The sequence below is a fragment of the Triticum urartu genome, chromosome 5A (genome assembly GCF_056163025.1).
Source record: "Triticum urartu cultivar PI428250 chromosome 5A, HENAU_Tu73, whole genome shotgun sequence".
Lineage (NCBI taxonomy): Eukaryota > Viridiplantae > Streptophyta > Magnoliopsida > Poales > Poaceae > Triticum > Triticum urartu.
Genome location: NC_141877.1, coordinates 72,051,998 through 72,067,982, shown reverse-complemented (window position 1 = coordinate 72,067,982; position 15,985 = coordinate 72,051,998). Strand labels below are relative to the sequence as shown.

At 48.1% G+C, this 15,985-nt stretch overlaps 33 non-coding genes across 33 annotated transcripts; all 33 read left to right on the top strand.

Moving 5' to 3' along the window:
• The first annotated feature begins 23 nt into the window (after window positions 1-23).
• On the top strand, window positions 24-142 carry LOC147969420 (5S ribosomal RNA). The gene has a single exon (XR_015606518.1). It is a non-coding gene; the product is annotated as a 5S ribosomal RNA (ribosomal RNA).
• Window positions 143-510: 368 nt separating this feature from the next.
• Window positions 511-629, top strand: LOC147969419 (5S ribosomal RNA). The gene has a single exon (XR_015605789.1). It is a non-coding gene; the product is annotated as a 5S ribosomal RNA (ribosomal RNA).
• Window positions 630-997: 368 nt separating this feature from the next.
• On the top strand, window positions 998-1,116 carry LOC147969418 (5S ribosomal RNA). The gene has a single exon (XR_015605036.1). It is a non-coding gene; the product is annotated as a 5S ribosomal RNA (ribosomal RNA).
• A 366-nt stretch (window positions 1,117-1,482) lies between these two features.
• Window positions 1,483-1,601, top strand: LOC147969417 (5S ribosomal RNA). Its single transcript, XR_015606566.1, has one exon. It is a non-coding gene; the product is annotated as a 5S ribosomal RNA (ribosomal RNA).
• Window positions 1,602-1,965: 364 nt separating this feature from the next.
• On the top strand, window positions 1,966-2,084 carry LOC147969416 (5S ribosomal RNA). The gene has a single exon (XR_015606465.1). It is a non-coding gene; the product is annotated as a 5S ribosomal RNA (ribosomal RNA).
• Window positions 2,085-2,450: 366 nt separating this feature from the next.
• On the top strand, window positions 2,451-2,569 carry LOC147969415 (5S ribosomal RNA). Its single transcript, XR_015606183.1, has one exon. It is a non-coding gene; the product is annotated as a 5S ribosomal RNA (ribosomal RNA).
• A 366-nt stretch (window positions 2,570-2,935) lies between these two features.
• LOC147969414 (5S ribosomal RNA) lies at window positions 2,936-3,054 on the top strand. The gene has a single exon (XR_015605770.1). It is a non-coding gene; the product is annotated as a 5S ribosomal RNA (ribosomal RNA).
• Window positions 3,055-3,418: 364 nt separating this feature from the next.
• LOC147969413 (5S ribosomal RNA) lies at window positions 3,419-3,537 on the top strand. Its single transcript, XR_015606709.1, has one exon. It is a non-coding gene; the product is annotated as a 5S ribosomal RNA (ribosomal RNA).
• Window positions 3,538-3,901: 364 nt separating this feature from the next.
• LOC147969412 (5S ribosomal RNA) lies at window positions 3,902-4,020 on the top strand. The gene has a single exon (XR_015606463.1). It is a non-coding gene; the product is annotated as a 5S ribosomal RNA (ribosomal RNA).
• A 366-nt stretch (window positions 4,021-4,386) lies between these two features.
• Window positions 4,387-4,505, top strand: LOC147969411 (5S ribosomal RNA). Its single transcript, XR_015605819.1, has one exon. It is a non-coding gene; the product is annotated as a 5S ribosomal RNA (ribosomal RNA).
• A 364-nt stretch (window positions 4,506-4,869) lies between these two features.
• LOC147969410 (5S ribosomal RNA) lies at window positions 4,870-4,988 on the top strand. Its single transcript, XR_015606630.1, has one exon. It is a non-coding gene; the product is annotated as a 5S ribosomal RNA (ribosomal RNA).
• Window positions 4,989-5,352: 364 nt separating this feature from the next.
• LOC147969409 (5S ribosomal RNA) lies at window positions 5,353-5,471 on the top strand. The gene has a single exon (XR_015606006.1). It is a non-coding gene; the product is annotated as a 5S ribosomal RNA (ribosomal RNA).
• A 366-nt stretch (window positions 5,472-5,837) lies between these two features.
• On the top strand, window positions 5,838-5,956 carry LOC147969408 (5S ribosomal RNA). Its single transcript, XR_015605035.1, has one exon. It is a non-coding gene; the product is annotated as a 5S ribosomal RNA (ribosomal RNA).
• Window positions 5,957-6,324: 368 nt separating this feature from the next.
• On the top strand, window positions 6,325-6,443 carry LOC147969407 (5S ribosomal RNA). Its single transcript, XR_015605034.1, has one exon. It is a non-coding gene; the product is annotated as a 5S ribosomal RNA (ribosomal RNA).
• A 368-nt stretch (window positions 6,444-6,811) lies between these two features.
• On the top strand, window positions 6,812-6,930 carry LOC147969406 (5S ribosomal RNA). The gene has a single exon (XR_015605033.1). It is a non-coding gene; the product is annotated as a 5S ribosomal RNA (ribosomal RNA).
• A 368-nt stretch (window positions 6,931-7,298) lies between these two features.
• On the top strand, window positions 7,299-7,417 carry LOC147969405 (5S ribosomal RNA). Its single transcript, XR_015606462.1, has one exon. It is a non-coding gene; the product is annotated as a 5S ribosomal RNA (ribosomal RNA).
• Window positions 7,418-7,781: 364 nt separating this feature from the next.
• Window positions 7,782-7,900, top strand: LOC147969404 (5S ribosomal RNA). Its single transcript, XR_015605032.1, has one exon. It is a non-coding gene; the product is annotated as a 5S ribosomal RNA (ribosomal RNA).
• Window positions 7,901-8,268: 368 nt separating this feature from the next.
• LOC147969403 (5S ribosomal RNA) lies at window positions 8,269-8,387 on the top strand. Its single transcript, XR_015605031.1, has one exon. It is a non-coding gene; the product is annotated as a 5S ribosomal RNA (ribosomal RNA).
• Window positions 8,388-8,753: 366 nt separating this feature from the next.
• On the top strand, window positions 8,754-8,872 carry LOC147969402 (5S ribosomal RNA). Its single transcript, XR_015605030.1, has one exon. It is a non-coding gene; the product is annotated as a 5S ribosomal RNA (ribosomal RNA).
• A 366-nt stretch (window positions 8,873-9,238) lies between these two features.
• LOC147969401 (5S ribosomal RNA) lies at window positions 9,239-9,357 on the top strand. Its single transcript, XR_015606707.1, has one exon. It is a non-coding gene; the product is annotated as a 5S ribosomal RNA (ribosomal RNA).
• A 364-nt stretch (window positions 9,358-9,721) lies between these two features.
• On the top strand, window positions 9,722-9,840 carry LOC147969400 (5S ribosomal RNA). Its single transcript, XR_015605904.1, has one exon. It is a non-coding gene; the product is annotated as a 5S ribosomal RNA (ribosomal RNA).
• Window positions 9,841-10,208: 368 nt separating this feature from the next.
• LOC147969399 (5S ribosomal RNA) lies at window positions 10,209-10,327 on the top strand. Its single transcript, XR_015606180.1, has one exon. It is a non-coding gene; the product is annotated as a 5S ribosomal RNA (ribosomal RNA).
• A 364-nt stretch (window positions 10,328-10,691) lies between these two features.
• Window positions 10,692-10,810, top strand: LOC147969398 (5S ribosomal RNA). Its single transcript, XR_015606214.1, has one exon. It is a non-coding gene; the product is annotated as a 5S ribosomal RNA (ribosomal RNA).
• Window positions 10,811-11,174: 364 nt separating this feature from the next.
• LOC147969397 (5S ribosomal RNA) lies at window positions 11,175-11,293 on the top strand. The gene has a single exon (XR_015606796.1). It is a non-coding gene; the product is annotated as a 5S ribosomal RNA (ribosomal RNA).
• Window positions 11,294-11,661: 368 nt separating this feature from the next.
• LOC147969396 (5S ribosomal RNA) lies at window positions 11,662-11,780 on the top strand. The gene has a single exon (XR_015605029.1). It is a non-coding gene; the product is annotated as a 5S ribosomal RNA (ribosomal RNA).
• Window positions 11,781-12,148: 368 nt separating this feature from the next.
• LOC147969395 (5S ribosomal RNA) lies at window positions 12,149-12,267 on the top strand. The gene has a single exon (XR_015605027.1). It is a non-coding gene; the product is annotated as a 5S ribosomal RNA (ribosomal RNA).
• Window positions 12,268-12,631: 364 nt separating this feature from the next.
• LOC147969394 (5S ribosomal RNA) lies at window positions 12,632-12,750 on the top strand. The gene has a single exon (XR_015605026.1). It is a non-coding gene; the product is annotated as a 5S ribosomal RNA (ribosomal RNA).
• Window positions 12,751-13,118: 368 nt separating this feature from the next.
• On the top strand, window positions 13,119-13,237 carry LOC147969393 (5S ribosomal RNA). Its single transcript, XR_015605025.1, has one exon. It is a non-coding gene; the product is annotated as a 5S ribosomal RNA (ribosomal RNA).
• Window positions 13,238-13,601: 364 nt separating this feature from the next.
• LOC147969392 (5S ribosomal RNA) lies at window positions 13,602-13,720 on the top strand. The gene has a single exon (XR_015605024.1). It is a non-coding gene; the product is annotated as a 5S ribosomal RNA (ribosomal RNA).
• A 368-nt stretch (window positions 13,721-14,088) lies between these two features.
• Window positions 14,089-14,207, top strand: LOC147969391 (5S ribosomal RNA). The gene has a single exon (XR_015606179.1). It is a non-coding gene; the product is annotated as a 5S ribosomal RNA (ribosomal RNA).
• Window positions 14,208-14,571: 364 nt separating this feature from the next.
• LOC147969390 (5S ribosomal RNA) lies at window positions 14,572-14,690 on the top strand. Its single transcript, XR_015605722.1, has one exon. It is a non-coding gene; the product is annotated as a 5S ribosomal RNA (ribosomal RNA).
• Window positions 14,691-15,054: 364 nt separating this feature from the next.
• On the top strand, window positions 15,055-15,173 carry LOC147969389 (5S ribosomal RNA). Its single transcript, XR_015605023.1, has one exon. It is a non-coding gene; the product is annotated as a 5S ribosomal RNA (ribosomal RNA).
• Window positions 15,174-15,536: 363 nt separating this feature from the next.
• On the top strand, window positions 15,537-15,655 carry LOC147969388 (5S ribosomal RNA). Its single transcript, XR_015606178.1, has one exon. It is a non-coding gene; the product is annotated as a 5S ribosomal RNA (ribosomal RNA).
• The last annotated feature ends 330 nt before the right edge of the window (window positions 15,656-15,985 follow it).

Here is a 15,985-nt window from a genome sequence, read left to right as displayed (position 1 = left end):
GATGAAGCCGGGGGTAACATGTCGGATGCGATCATACCAGCACTAAAGCACCGGATCCCATCAGAACTACGAAGTTAAGCGTGCTTGGGCGAGAGTAGTACTAGGATGGGTGACCTCCTGGGAAGTCCTCGTGTTGCATTCCCTTTTTAATTATTTTTGTACGTACGTGAGGAACAGAACGCACGTGCGTGCGTGATATATATTAAGCCTGTCATCATATTTTTGACATTTGCGATATGTTTTAGCTCGGAGCTCGTTAGTCACGCGGCTAGGGAGAGTTGGGGCGCGAAAAGCGCGTTGTGAAAGGGGTGTAAAATACGTGTTGCTGCGGTATAGAGGGAGGGGTGGAAATCGTGGTAAACTCGTCTTCGTAGTTGAGCGAGAGAGTAAGTAGTATAGGGCATTATCCATTAGTAGGCGACGGTTGTAATGGTAGTAAGAATGTAGAGCCGTCTTTGTAGCGGACGTGGGAGTGGGAAGTATAAGGGATGAAGCCGGGGGTAACATGTCGGATGTGATCATACCAGCACTAAAGCACCGGATCCCATCAGAACTCCGAAGTTAAGCGTGCTTGGGCGAGAGTAGTACTAGGATGGGTGACCTCCTGGGAAGTCCTCGTGTTGCATTCCCTTTTTAATTATTTTTGTACGTACGTGAGGAACAGAACGCACGTGCGTGCGTGATATATATTAAGCCTGTCATCATATTTTTGACATTTGCGATATGTTTTAGCTCGGAGCTCGTTAGTCACGCGGCTAGGGAGAGTTGGGGCGCGAAAAGCGCGTTGTGAAAGGGGTGTAAAATACGTGTTGCTGCGGTATAGAGGGAGGGGTGGAAATCGTGGTAAACTCGTCTTCGTAGTTGAGCGAGAGAGTAAGTAGTATAGGGCATTATCCATTAGTAGGCGACGGTTGTAATGGTAGTAAGAATGTATAGCCGTCTTTGGAGCGGACGTGGGAGTGGGAAGCATAAGGGATGAAGCCGGTGGTAACATGTCGGATGCGATCATACCAGCACTAAAGCACCGGATCCCATCAGAACTCCGAAGTTAAGCGTGCTTGGGCGAGAGTAGTACTAGGATGGGTGACCTCCTGGGAAGTCCTCGTGTTGCATTCCCTTTTTAATTATTTTTGTGTACGTACGTGAGGAACAGAACGCACGTGCGTGATATATATTAAGCCTGTCATCATATTTTTGACATTTGCGATATGTTTTAGCTCGGAGCTCGTTAGTCACGCGGCTAGGGAGAGTTGGGGCGCGAAAAGCGCGTTGTGAAAGGGGTGTAAAATACGTGTTGCTGCGGTATAGAGGGAGGGGTGGAAATCGTGGTAAACTCGTCTTCGTAGTTGAGCGAGAGAGTAAGTAGTATAGGGCATTATCCATTAGTAGGCGACGGTTGTAATGGTAGTAAGAATGTATAGCCGTCTTTGTAGCGGACGTGGGAGTGGGAAGCATAAGGGATGAAGCCGGGGGTAACATGTCAGATGCGATCATACCAGCAGTAAAGCACCGGATCCCATCAGAACTCCGAAGTTAAGCGTGCTTGGGCGAGAGTAGTACTAGGATGGGTGACCTCCTGGGAAGTCCTCGTGTTGCATTCCCTTTTTAATTATTTTTGTACGTACGTGAGGAACAGAACGCACGTGCGTGATATATATTAAGCCTGTCATCATATTTTTGACATTTGCGATATGTTTTAGCTCGGAGCTCGTTAGTCACGCGGCTAGGGAGAGTTGGGGCGCGAAAAGCGCGTTGTGAAAGGGGTGTAAAATACGTGTTGCTGCGGTATAGAGGGAGGGGTGGAAATCGTGGTAAACTCGTCTTCGTAGTTGAGCGAGAGAGTAAGTAGTATAGGGCATTATCCATTAGTAGGCGACGGTTGTAATGGTAGTAAGAATGTATAGCCGTCTTTGTAGCGGACGTGGGAGTGGGAAGTATAAGGGATGAAGCCGGGGGTAACATGTCGGATGCGATCATACCAGCACTAAAGCACCGGATCCCATCAAAACTCCGAAGTTAAGCGTGCTTGGGCGAGAGTAGTACTAGGATGGGTGACCTCCTGGGAAGTCCTCGTGTTGCATTCCCTTTTTAATTATTTTTGTGTACGTACGTGAGGAACAGAACGCACGTGCGTGATATATATTAAGCCTGTCATCATATTTTTGACATTTGCGATATGTTTTAGCTCGGAGCTCGTTAGTCACGCGGCTAGGGAGAGTTGGGGCGCGAAAAGCGCGTTGTGAAAGGGGTGTAAAATACGTGTTGCTGCGGTATAGAGGGAGGGGTGGAAATCGTGGTAAACTCGTCTTCGTAGTTGAGCGAGAGAGTAAGTAGTATAGGGCATTATCCATTAGTAGGCGACGGTTGTAATGGTAGTAAGAATGTATAGCCGTCTTTGTAGCGGACGTGGGAGTGGAAAGCATAAGGGATGAAGCCGGGGGTAACATGTCGGATGCGATCATACCAGCAGTAAAGCACCGGATCCCATCAGAACTCCGAAGTTAAGCGTGCTTGGGCGAGAGTAGTACTAGGATGGGTGACCTCCTGGGAAGTCCTCGTGTTGCATTCCCTTTTTAATTATTTTTGTGTACGTACGTGAGGAACAGAACGCACGTGCGTGATATATATTAAGCCTGTCATCATATTTTTGACATTTGCGATATGTTTTAGCTCGGAGCTCGTTAGTCACGCGGCTAGGGAGAGTTGGGGCGCGAAAAGCGCGTTGTGAAAGGGGTGTAAAATACGTGTTGCTGCGGTATAGAGGGAGGGGTGGAAATCGTGGTAAACTCGTCTTCGTAGTTGAGCGAGAGAGTAAGTAGTATAGGGCATTATCCATTAGTAGGCGACGGTTGTAATGGTAGTAAGAATGTATAGCCGTCTTTGCAGCGGACGTGGGAGTGGGAAGCATAGGGGATGAAGCCGGGGGTAACATGTCGGATGCGATCATACCAGCACTAAAGCACCGGATCCCATTAGAACTCCGAAGTTAAGCGTGCTTGGGCGAGAGTAGTACTAGGATGGGTGACCTCCTGGGAAGTCCTCGTGTTGCATTCCCTTTTTAATTATTTTTGTACGTACGTGAGTAACAGAACGCACGTGCGTGATATATATTAAGCCTGTCATCATATTTTTGACATTTGCGATATGTTTTAGCTCGGAGCTCGTTAGTCACGCGGCTAGGGAGAGTTGGGGCGCGAAAAGCGCGTTGTGAAAGGGGTGTAAAATACGTGTTGCTGCGGTATAGAGGGAGGGGTGGAAATCGTGGTAAACTCGTCTTCGTAGTTGAACGAGAGAGTAAGTAGTATAGGGCATTATCCATTAGTAGGCGACGGTTGTAATGGTAGTAAGAACGTATAGCCGTCTTTGTAGCGGACGTGGGAGTGGGAAGCATAAGGGATGAAGCCGGGGGTAACATGTCGGATGCGATCATACCAGCACTAAAGCACCGGATCCCATCAAAACTCCAAAGTTAAGCGTGCTTGGGCGAGAGTAGTACTAGGATGGGTGACCTCCTGGGAAGTCCTCGTGTTGCATTCCCTTTTTAATTATTTTTGTACGTACGTGAGGAACAGAACGCACGTGCGTGATATATATTAAGCCTGTCATCATATTTTTGACATTTGCGATATGTTTTAGCTCGGAGCTCGTTAGTCACGCGGCTAGGGAGAGTTGGGGCGCGAAAAGCGCGTTGTGAAAGGGGTGTAAAATACGTGTTGCTGCGGTATAGAGGGAGGGGTGGAAATCGTGGTAAACTCGTCTTCGTAGTTGAGCGAGAGAGTAAGTAGTATAGGGCATTATCCATTAGTAGGCGACGGTTGTAATGGTAGTAAGAATGTATAGCCGTCTTTGTAGCGGACGTGGGAGTGGGAAGTATAAGGGATGAAGCCGGGGGTAACATGTCGGATGCGATCATACCAGCACTAAAGCACCGGATCCCATCAAAACTCCGAAGTTAAGCGTGCTTGGGCGAGAGTAGTACTAGGATGGGTGACCTCCTGGGAAGTCCTCGTGTTGCATTCCCTTTTTAATTATTTTTGTGTACGTACGTGAGGAACAGAACGCACGTGCGTGATATATATTAAGCCTGTCATCATATTTTTGACATTTGCGATATGTTTTAGCTCGGAGCTCGTTAGTCACGCGGCTAGGGAGAGTTGGGGTGCGAAAAGCGCGTTGTGAAAGGGGTGTAAAATACGTGTTGCTGCGGTATAGAGGGAGGGGTGGAAATCGTGGTAAACTCGTCTTCGTAGTTGAGCGAGAGAGTAAGTAGTATAGGGCATTATCCATTAGTAGGCGACGGTTGTAATGGTAGTAAGAATGTATAGCCGTCTTTGGAGCGGACGTGGGAGTGGGAAGCATAAGGGATGAAGCCGGTGGTAACATGTCGGATGCGATCATACCAGCACTAAAGCACCGGATCCCATCAGAACTCCGAAGTTAAGCGTGCTTGGGCGAGAGTAGTACTAGGATGGGTGACCTCCTGGGAAGTCCTTGTGTTGCATTCCCTTTTTAATTATTTTTGTACGTACGTGAGGAACAGAACGCACGTGCGTGATATATATTAAGCCTGTCATCATATTTTTGACATTTGCGATATGTTTTAGCTCGGAGCTCGTTAGTCACGCGGCTAGGGAGAGTTGGGGCGCGAAAAGCGCGTTGTGAAAGGGGTGTAAAATACGTGTTGCTGCGGTATAGAGGGAGGGGTGGAAATCGTGGTAAACTCGTCTTCGTAGTTGAGCGAGAGAGTAAGTAGTATAGGGCATTATCCATTAGTAGGCGACGGTTGTAATGGTAGTAAGAATGTATAGCCGTCTTTGTAGCGGACGTGGGAGTGGGAAGCATAAGGGATGAAGCCGGGGGTAACATGTCGGATGCGATCATACCAGCACTAAAGCACCGGATCCCATCAGAACTCCAAAGTTAAGCGTGCTTGGGCGAGAGTAGTACTAGGATGGGTGACCTCCTGGGAAGTCCTAGTGTTGCATTCCCTTTTTAATTATTTTTGTACGTACGTGAGGAACAGAACGCACGTGCGTGATATATATTAAGCCTGTCATCATATTTTTGACATTTGCGATATGTTTTAGCTCGGAGCTCGTTAGTCACGCGGCTAGGGAGAGTTGGGGCGCGAAAAGCGCGTTGTGAAAGGGGTGTAAAATACGTGTTGCTGCGGTATAGAGGGAGGGGTGGAAATCGTGGTAAACTCGTCTTCGTAGTTGAGCGAGAGAGTAAGTAGTATAGGGCATTATCCATTAGTAGGCGACGGTTGTAATGGTAGTAAGAATGTATAGCCGTCTTTGTAGCGGACGTGGGAGTGGGAAGCATAAGGGATGAAGCCGGGGGTAACATGTCGGATGCGATCATACCAGCAGTAAAGCACCGGATCCCATCAGAACTCCGAAGTTAAGCGTGCTTGGGCGAGAGTAGTACTAGGATGGGTGACCTCCTGAGAAGTTCTCGTGTTGCATTCCCTTTTTAATTATTTTTGTGTACGTACGTGAGGAACAGAACGCACGTGCGTGATATATATTAAGCCTGTCATCATATTTTTGACATTTGCGATATGTTTTAGCTCGGAGCTCGTTAGTCACGCGGCTAGGGAGAGTTGGGGCGCGAAAAGCGCGTTGTGAAAGGGGTGTAAAATACGTGTTGCTGCGGTATAGAGGGAGGGGTGGAAATCGTGGTAAACTCGTCTTCGTAGTTGAGCGAGAGAGTAAGTAGTATAGGGCATTATCCATTAGTAGGCGACGGTTGTAATGGTTGTAAGAATGTATAGCCGTCTTTGTAGCGGACGTGGGAGTGGGAAGCATAAGGGATGAAGCCGGGGGTAACATGTCGGATGCGATCATACCAGCACTAAAGCACCGGATCCCATCAGAACTCCGAAGTTAAGCGTGCTTGGGCGAGAGTAGTACTAGGATGGGTGACCTCCTGGGAAGTCCTCGTGTTGCATTCCCTTTTTAATTATTTTTGTACGTACGTGAGGAACAGAACGCACGTGCGTGCGTGATATATATTAAGCCTGTCATCATATTTTTGACATTTGCGATATGTTTTAGCTCGGAGCTCGTTAGTCACGCGGCTAGGGAGAGTTGGGGCGCGAAAAGCGCATTGTGAAAGGGGTGTAAAATACGTGTTGCTGCGGTATAGAGGGAGGGGTGGAAATCGTGGTAAACTCGTCTTCGTAGTTGAGCGAGAGAGTAAGTAGTATAGGGCATTATCCATTAGTAGGCGACGGTTGTAATGGTAGTAAGATTGTATAGCCGTCTTTGTAGCGGACGTGGGAGTGGGAAGCATAAGGGATGAAGCCGGGGGTAACATGTCGGATGCGATCATACCAGCACTAAAGCACCGGATCCCATCAGAACTCCGAAGTTAAGCGTGCTTGGGCGAGAGTAGTACTAGGATGGGTGACCTCCTGGGAAGTCCTCGTGTTGCATTCCCTTTTTAATTATTTTTGTACGTACGTGAGGAACAGAACGTGCGTGCGTGCGTGATATATATTAAGCCTGTCATCATATTTTTGACATTTGCGATATGTTTTAGCTCGGAGCTCGTTAGTCACGCGGCTAGGGAGAGTTGGGGCGCGAAAAGCGCGTTGTGAAAGGGGTGTAAAATACGTGTTGCTGCGGTATAGAGGGAGGGGTGGAAATCGTGGTAAACTCGTCTTCGTAGTTGAGCGAGAGAGTAAGTAGTATAGGGCATTATCCATTAGTAGGCGACGGTTGTAATGGTAGTAAGAATGTATAGCCATCTTTGTAGCGGACGTGGGAGTGGGAAGCATAAGGGATGAAGCCGGGGGTAACATGTCGGATGCGATCATACCAGCACTAAAGCACCGGATCCCATCAGAACTCCGAAGTTAAGCGTGCTTGGGCGAGAGTAGTACTAGGATGGGTGACCTCCTGGGAAGTCCTCGTGTTGCATTCCCTTTTTAATTATTTTTGTACGTACGTGAGGAACAGAACGCACGTGCGTGCGTGATATATATTAAGCCTGTCATCATATTTTTGACATTTGCGATATGTTTTAGCTCGGAGCTCGTTAGTCACGCGGCTAGGGAGAGTTGGGGCGCGAAAAGCGCGTTGTGAAAGGGGTGTAAAATACGTGTTGCTGCGGTATAGAGGGAGGGGTGGAAATCGTGGTAAACTCGTCTTCGTAGTTGAGCGGGAGAGTAAGTAGTATAGGGCATTATCCATTAGTAGGCGACGGTTGTAATGGTAGTAAGAATGTATAGCCGTCTTTGTAGCGGACGTGGGAGTGGGAAGCATAAGGGATGAAGCCGGGGGTAACATGTCGGATGCGATCATACCAGCACTAAAGCACCGGATCCCATCAAAACTCCGAAGTTAAGCGTGCTTGGGCGAGAGTAGTACTAGGATGGGTGACCTCCTGGGAAGTCCTCGTGTTGCATTCCCTTTTTAATTATTTTTGTACGTACGTGAGGAACAGAACGCACGTGCGTGATATATATTAAGCCTGTCATCATATTTTTGACATTTGCGATATGTTTTAGCTCGGAGCTCGTTAGTCACGCGGCTAGGGAGAGTTGGGGCGCGAAAAGCGCGTTGTGAAAGGGGTGTAAAATACGTGTTGCTGCGGTATAGAGGGAGGGGTGGAAATCGTGGTAAACTCGTCTTCGTAGTTGAGCGAGAGAGTAAGTAGTATAGGGCATTATCCATTAGTAGGCGACGGTTGTAATGGTAGTAAGAATGTATAGCCGTCTTTGGAGCGGACGTGGGAGTGGGAAGCATAAGGGATGAAGCCGGGGGTAACATGTCGGATGCGATCATACCAGCACTAAAGCACCGGATCCCATCAGAACTCCGAAGTTAAGCGTGCTTGGGCGAGAGTAGTACTAGGATGGGTGACCTCCTGGGAAGTCCTCGTGTTGCATTCCCTTTTTAATTATTTTTGTACGTACGTGAGGAACAGAACGCACGTGCGTGCGTGATATATATTAAGCCTGTCATCATATTTTTGACATTTGCGATATGTTTTAGCTCGGAGCTCGTTAGTCACGCGGCTAGGGAGAGTTGGGGCGCGAAAAGCGCGTTGTGAAAGGGGTGTAAAATACGTGTTGCTGCGGTATAGAGGGAGGGGTGGAAATCGTGGTAAACTCGTCTTCGTAGTTGAGCGAGAGAGTAAGTAGTATAGGGCATTATCCATTAGTAGGCGACGGTTGTAATGGTAGTAAGAATGTATAGCCGTCTTTGTAGCGGACGTGGGAGTGGGAAGCATAAGGGATGAAGCCGGGGGTAACATGTCGGATGCGATCATACCAGCACTAAAGCACCGGATCCCATCAGAACTCCGAAGTTAAGCGTGCTTGGGCGAGAGTAGTACTAGGATGGGTGACCTCCTGGGAAGTCCTCGTGTTGCATTCCCTTTTTAATTATTTTTGTGTACGTACGTGAGGAACAGAACGCACGTGCGTGATATATATTAAGCCTGTCATCATATTTTTGACATTTGCGATATGTTTTAGCTCGGAGCTCGTTAGTCACGCGGCTAGGGAGAGTTGGGGCGCGAAAAGCGCGTTGTGAAAGGGGTGTAAAATACGTGTTGCTGCGGTATAGAGGGAGGGGTGGAAATCGTGGTAAACTCGTCTTCGTAGTTGAGCGAGAGAGTAAGTAGTATAGGGCATTATCCATTAGTAGGCGACGGTTGTAATGGTAGTAAGAATGTATAGCCGTCTTTGTAGCGGACGTGGGAGTGGGAAGCATAAGGGATGAAGCCGGGGGTAACATGTCGGATGCGATCATACCAGCACTAAAGCACCGGATCCCATCAGAACTCCGAAGTTAAGCGTGCTTGGGCGAGAGTAGTACTAGGATGGGTGACCTCCTGGGAAGTCCTCGTGTTGCATTCCCTTTTTAATTATTTTTGTGTACGTACGTGAGGAACAGAACGCACGTGCGTGATATATATTAAGCCTGTCATCATATTTTTGACATTTGCGATATGTTTTAGCTCGGAGCTCGTTAGTCACGCGGCTAGGGAGAGTTGGGGCGCGAAAAGCGCGTTGTGAAAGGGGTGTAAAATACGTGTTGCTGCGGTATAGAGGGAGGGGTGGAAATCGTGGTAAACTCGTCTTCGTAGTTGAGCGAGAGAGTAAGTAGTATAGGGCATTATCCATTAGTAGGCGACGGTTGTAATGGTAGTAAGAATGTATAGCCGTCTTTGTAGCGGACGTGGGAGTGGGAAGCATAAGGGATGAAGCCGGGGGTAACATGTCGGATGCGATCATACCAGCACTAAAGCACCGGATCCCATCAAAACTCCAAAGTTAAGCGTGCTTGGGCGAGAGTAGTACTAGGATGGGTGACCTCCTGGGAAGTCCTCGTGTTGCATTCCCTTTTTAATTATTTTTGTACGTACGTGAGGAACAGAACGCACGTGCGTGATATATATTAAGCCTGTCATCATATTTTTGACATTTGCGATATGTTTTAGCTCGGAGCTCGTTAGTCACGCGGCTAGGGAGAGTTGGGGCGCGAAAAGCGCGTTGTGAAAGGGGTGTAAAATACGTGTTGCTGCGGTATAGAGGGAGGGGTGGAAATCGTGGTAAACTCGTCTTCGTAGTTGAGCGAGAGAGTAAGTAGTATAGGGCATTATCCATTAGTAGGCGACGGTTGTAATGGTAGTAAGAATGTATAGCCGTCTTTGTAGCGGACGTGGGAGTGGGAAGCATAAGGGATGAAGCCGGGGGTAACATGTCGGATGCGATCATACCAGCACTAAAGCACCGGATCCCATCAGAACTCCGAAGTTAAGCGTGCTTGGGCGAGAGTTGTACTAGGATGGGTGACCTCCTGGGAAGTCCTCGTGTTGCATTCCCTTTTTAATTATTTTTGTACGTACGTGAGGAACAGAACGCACGTGCGTCCGTGATATATATTAAGCCTGTCATCATATTTTTGACATTTGCGATATGTTTTAGCTCGGAGCTCGTTAGTCACGCGGCTAGGGAGAGTTGGGGCGCGAAAAGCGCGTTGTGAAAGGGGTGTAAAATACGTGTTGCTGCGGTATAGAGGGAGGGGTGGAAATCGTGGTAAACTCGTCTTCGTAGTTGAGCGGGAGAGTAAGTAGTATAGGGCATTATCCATTAGTAGGCGACGGTTGTAATGGTAGTAAGAATGTATAGCCGTCTTTGTAGCGGACGTGGGAGTGGGAAGCATAAGGGATGAAGCCGGGGGTAACATGTTGGATGCGATCATACCAGCACTAAAGCACCAGATCCCATCAGAACTCCGAAGTTAAGCGTGCTTGGGCGAGAGTAGTACTAGGATGGGTGACCTCCTGGGAAGTCCTCGTGTTGCATTCCCTTTTTAATTATTTTTGTACGTACGTGAGGAACAGAACGCACGTGCGTGATATATATTAAGCCTGTCATCATATTTTTGACATTTGCGATATGTTTTAGCTCGGAGCTCGTTAGTCACGTGGCTAGGGAGAGTTGGGGCGCGAAAAGCGCGTTGTGAAAGGGGTGTAAAATACGTGTTGCTGCGGTATAGAGGGAGGGGTGGAAATCGTGGTAAACTCGTCTTCGTAGTTGAGCGAGAGAGTAAGTAGTATAGGGCATTATCCATTAGTAGGCGACGGTTGTAATGGTATTAAGAATGTATAGCCGTCTTTGTAGCGGACGTGGGAGTGGGAAGCATAAGGGATGAAGCCGGGGGTAACATGTCGGATGCGATTATACCAGCACTAAAGCACCGGATCCCATCAGAACTCCGAAGTAAAGCGTGCTTGGGCGAGAGTAGTACTAGGATGGGTGACCTCCTGGGAAGTCCTCGTGTTGCATTCCCTTTTTAATTATTTTTGTACGTACGTGAGGAACAGAACGCACGTGCGTGATATATATTAAGCCTGTCATCATATTTTTGACATTTGCGATATGTTTAAGCTCGGAGCTCGTTAGTCACGCGGCTAGAGAGAGTTGGGGCGTGAAAAGCGCGTTGTGAAAGGGGTGTAAAATACGTGTTGCTGCGGTATAGAGGGAGGGGTGGAAATCGTGGTAAACTCGTCTTCGTAGTTGAGCGAGAGAGTAAGTAGTATAGGGCATTATCCATTAGTAGGCGACGGTTGTAATGGTAGTAAGAATGTATAGCCGTCTTTGTAGCGGACGTGGGAGTGGGAAGCATAAGGGATGAAGCCGGGGGTAACATGTCGGATGCGATCATACCAGCACTAAAGCACCGGATCCCATCAAAACTCCAAAGTTAAGCGTGCTTGGGCGAGAGTAGTACTAGGATGGGTGACCTCCTAGGAAGTCCTCGTGTTGCATTCCATTTTTAATTATTTTTGTACGTACGTGAGGAACAGAACGCACGTGCGTGCGTGATATATATTAAGCCTGTCATCATATTTTTGACATTTGCGATATGTTTTAGCTCGGAGCTCGTTAGTCACGCGGCTAGGGAGAGTTGGGGCGCGAAAAGCGCGTTGTGAAAGGGGTGTAAAATACGTGTTGCTGCGGTATAGAGGGAGGGGTGGAAATCGTGGTAAACTCGTCTTCGTAGTTGAGCGAGAGAGTAAGTAGTATAGGGCATTATCCATTAGTAGGCGACGGTTGTAATGGTAGTAAGAATGTATAGCCGTCTTTGTAGCGGACGTGGGAGTGGGAAGCATAAGGGATGAAGCCGGGGGTAACATGTCGGATGCGATCATACCAGCACTAAAGCACCGGATCCCATCAGAACTCCGAAGTTAAGCGTGCTTGGGCGAGAGTAGTACTAGGATGGGTGACCTCCTGGGAAGTCCTCGTGTTGCATTCCCTTTTTAATTATTTTTGTACGTACGTGAGGAACAGAACGCACGTGCGTGCGTGATATATATTAAGCCTGTCATCATATTTTTGACATTTGCGATATGTTTTAGCTCGGAGCTCGTTAGTCACGCGGCTAGGGAGAGTTGGGGCGCGAAAAGCGCGTTGTGAAAGGGGTGTAAAATACGTGTTGCTGCGGTATAGAGGGAGGGGTGGAAATCGTGGTAAACTCGTCTTCGTAGTTGAGCGAGAGAGTAAGTAGTATAGGGCATTATCCATTAGTAGGCGACGGTTGTAATGGTAGTAAGAATGTATAGCCGTCTTTGCAGCGGACGTGGGAGTGGGAAGCATAAGGGATGAAGCCGGGGGTAACATGTCGGATGCGATCATACCAGCACTAAAGCACCGGATCCCATCAGAACTCCGAAGTTAAGCGTGCTTGGGCGAGAGTAGTACTAGGATGGGTGACCTCCTGGGAAGTCCTCGTGTTGCATTCCCTTTTCAATTATTTTTGTACGTACGTGAGGAACAGAACGCACGTGCGTGATATATATTAAGCCTGTCATCATATTTTTGACATTTGCGATATGTTTTAGCTCGGAGCTCGTTAGTCATGCGGCTAGGGAGAGTTGGGGCGCGAAAAGCGCGTTGTGAAAGGGGTGTAAAATACGTGTTGCTGCGGTATAGAGGGAGGGGTGGAAATCGTGGTAAACTCGTCTTCGTAGTTGAGCGAGAGAGTAAGTAGTATAGGGCATTATCCATTAGTAGGCGACGGTTGTAATGGTAGTAAGAATGTATAGCCGTCTTTGTAGCGGACGTGGGAGTGGGAAGCATAAGGGATGAAGCCGGGGGTAACATGTCGGATGCGATCATACCAGCACTAAAGCACCGGATCCCATCAGAACTCCGAAGTTAAGCGTGCTTGGGCGAGAGTAGTACTAGGATGGGTGACCTCCTGGGAAGTCCTCGTGTTGCATTCCCTTTTTAATTATTTTTGTACGTACGTGAGGAACAGAACGCACGTGCGTGCGTGATATATATTAAGCCTGTCATCATATTTTTGACATTTGCGATATGTTTTAGCTCGGAGCTCGTTAGTCACGCGGCTAGGGAGAGTTGGGGCGCGAAAAGCGCGTTGTGAAAGGGGTGTAAAATACGTGTTGCTGCGGTATAGAGGGAGGGGTGGAAATCGTGGTAAACTCGTCTTCGTAGTTGAGCGAGAGAGTAAGTAGTATAGGGCATTATCCATTAGTAGGCGACGGTTGTAATGGTAGTAAGAATGTATAGCCGTCTTTGCAGCGGACGTGGGAGTGGGAAGCATAAGGGATGAAGCCGGGGGTAACATGTCGGATGCGATCATACCAGCACTAAAGCACCGGATCCCATCAGAACTCCGAAGTTAAGCGTGCTTGGGCGAGAGTAGTACTAGGATGGGTGACCTCCTGGGAAGTCCTCGTGTTGCATTCCCTTTTTAATTATTTTTGTACGTACGTGAGGAACAGAACGCACGTGCGTGATATATATTAAGCCTGTCATCATATTTTTGACATTTGCGATATGTTTTAGCTCGGAGCTCGTTAGTCATGCGGCTAGGGAGAGTTGGGGCGCGAAAAGCGCGTTGTGAAAGGGGTGTAAAATACGTGTTGCTGCGGTATAGAGGGAGGGGTGGAAATCGTGGTAAACTCGTCTTCGTAGTTGAGCGAGAGAGTAAGTAGTATAGGGCATTATCCATTAGTAGGCGACGGTTGTAATGGTAGTAAGAATGTATAGCCGTCTTTGTAGCGGACGTGGGAGTGGGAAGCATAAGGGATGAAGCCGGGGGTAACATGTCGGATGCGATCATACCAGCACTAAAGCACCGGATCCCATCAGAACTCCGAAGTTAAGCGTGCTTGGGCGAGAGTAGTACTAGGATGGGTGACCTCCTGGGAAGTCCTCGTGTTGCATTCCCTTTTTAATTATTTTTGTACGTACGTGAGGAACAGAACGCACGTGCGTGCGTGATATATATTAAGCCTGTCATCATATTTTTGACATTTGCGATATGTTTTAGCTCGGAGCTCGTTAGTCACGCGGCTAGGGAGAGTTGGGGCGCGAAAAGCGCGTTGTGAAAGGGGTGTAAAATACGTGTTGCTGCGGTATAGAGGGAGGGGTGGAAATCGTGGTAAACTCGTCTTCGTAGTTGAGCGGGAGAGTAAGTAGTATAGGGCATTATCCATTAGTAGGCGACGGTTGTAATGGTAGTAAGAATGTATAGCCGTCTTTGTAGCGGACGTGGGAGTGGGAAGCATAAGGGATGAAGCCGGGGGTAACATGTCGGATGCGATCATACCAGCACTAAAGCACCAGATCCCATCAGAACTCCGAAGTTAAGCGTGCTTGGGCGAGAGTAGTACTAGGATGGGTGACCTCCTGGGAAGTCCTCGTGTTGCATTCCCTTTTTAATTATTTTTGTACGTACGTGAGGAACAGAACGCACGTGCGTGATATATATTAAGCCTGTCATCATATTTTTGACATTTGCGATATGTTTTAGCTCGGAGCTCGTTAGTCACGCGGCTAGGGAGAGTTGGGGCGCGAAAAGCGCGTTCTGAAAGGGGTGTAAAATACGTGTTGCTGCGGTATAGAGGGAGGGGTGGAAATCGTGGTAAACTCGTCTTCGTAGTTGAGCGAGAGAGTAAGTAGTATAGGGCATTATCCATTAGTAGGCGACGGTTGTAATGGTAGTAAGAATGTATAGCCGTCTTTGTAGCGGACGTGGGAGTGGGAAGCATAAGGGATGAAGCCGGGGGTAACATGTCGGATGCGATCATACCAGCACTAAAGCACCGGATCCCATCAGAACTCCGAAGTTAAGCGTGCTTGGGCGAGAGTAGTACTAGGATGGGTGACCTCTTGGGAAGTCCTCGTGTTGCATTCCCTTTTTAATTATTTTTGTACGTACGTGAGGAACAGAACGCACGTGCGTGATATATATTAAGCCTGTCATCATATTTTTGACATTTGCGATATGTTTAAGCTCGGAGCTCGTTAGTCACGCGGCTAGAGAGAGTTGGGGCGCGAAAAGCGCGTTGTGAAAGGGCTGTAAAATACGTGTTGCTGCGGTATAGAGGGAGGGGTGGAAATCGTGGTAAACTCGTCTTCGTAGTTGAGCGAGAGAGTAATTAGTATAGGGCATTATCCATTAGTAGGCGACGGTTGTAATGGTAGTAAGAATGTATAGCCGTCTTTGTAGCGGACGTGGGAGTGGGAAGCATAAGGGATGAAGCCGGGGGTAACATGTCGGATGCGATCATACCAGCACTAAAGCACCGGATCCCATCAGAACTCCGAAGTTAAGCGTGCTTGGGCGAGAGTAGTACTAGGATGGGTGACCTCCTGGGAAGTCCTCGTGTTGCATTCCCTTTTTAATTATTTTTGTACGTACGTGAGGAACAGAACGCACGTGCGTGATATATATTAAGCCTGTCATCATATTTTTGACATTTGCGATATGTTTTAGCTCGGAGCTCGTTAGTCACGCGGCTAGGGAGAGTTGGGGCGCGAAAAGCGCGTTGTGAAAGGGGTGTAAAATACGTGTTGCTGCGGTATAGAGGGAGGGGTGGAAATCGTGGTAAACTCGTCTTCGTAGTTGAGCGGGAGAGTAAGTAGTATAGGCATTATCCATTAGTAGGCGACGGTTGTAATGGTAGTAAGAATGTATAGCCGTCTTTGTAGCGGACGTGGGAGTGGGAAGCATAAGGGATGAAGCCGGGGGTAACATGTCGGATGCGATCATACCAGCACTAAAGCACCAGATCCCATCAGAACTCCGAAGTTAAGCGTGCTTGGGCGAGAGTAGTACTAGGATGGGTGACCTCCTGGGAAGTCCTCGTGTTGCATTCCCTTTTTAATTATTTTTGTACGTACGTGAGGAACAGAACGCACGTGCGTGATATATATTAAGCCTGTCATCATATTTTTGACATTTGCGATATGTTTTAGCTCGGAGCTCGTTAGTCACGTGGCTAGGGAGAGTTGGGGCGCGAAAAGCGCGTTGTGAAAGGGGTGTAAAATACGTGTTGCTGCGGTATAGAGGGAGGGGTGGAAATCGTGGTAAACTCGTCTTCGTAGTTGAGCGAGAGAGTAAGTAGTATAGGGCATTATCCATTAGTAGGCGACGGTTGTAATGGTAGTAAGAATGTATAGCCGTCTTTGTAGCGGACGTGGGAGTGG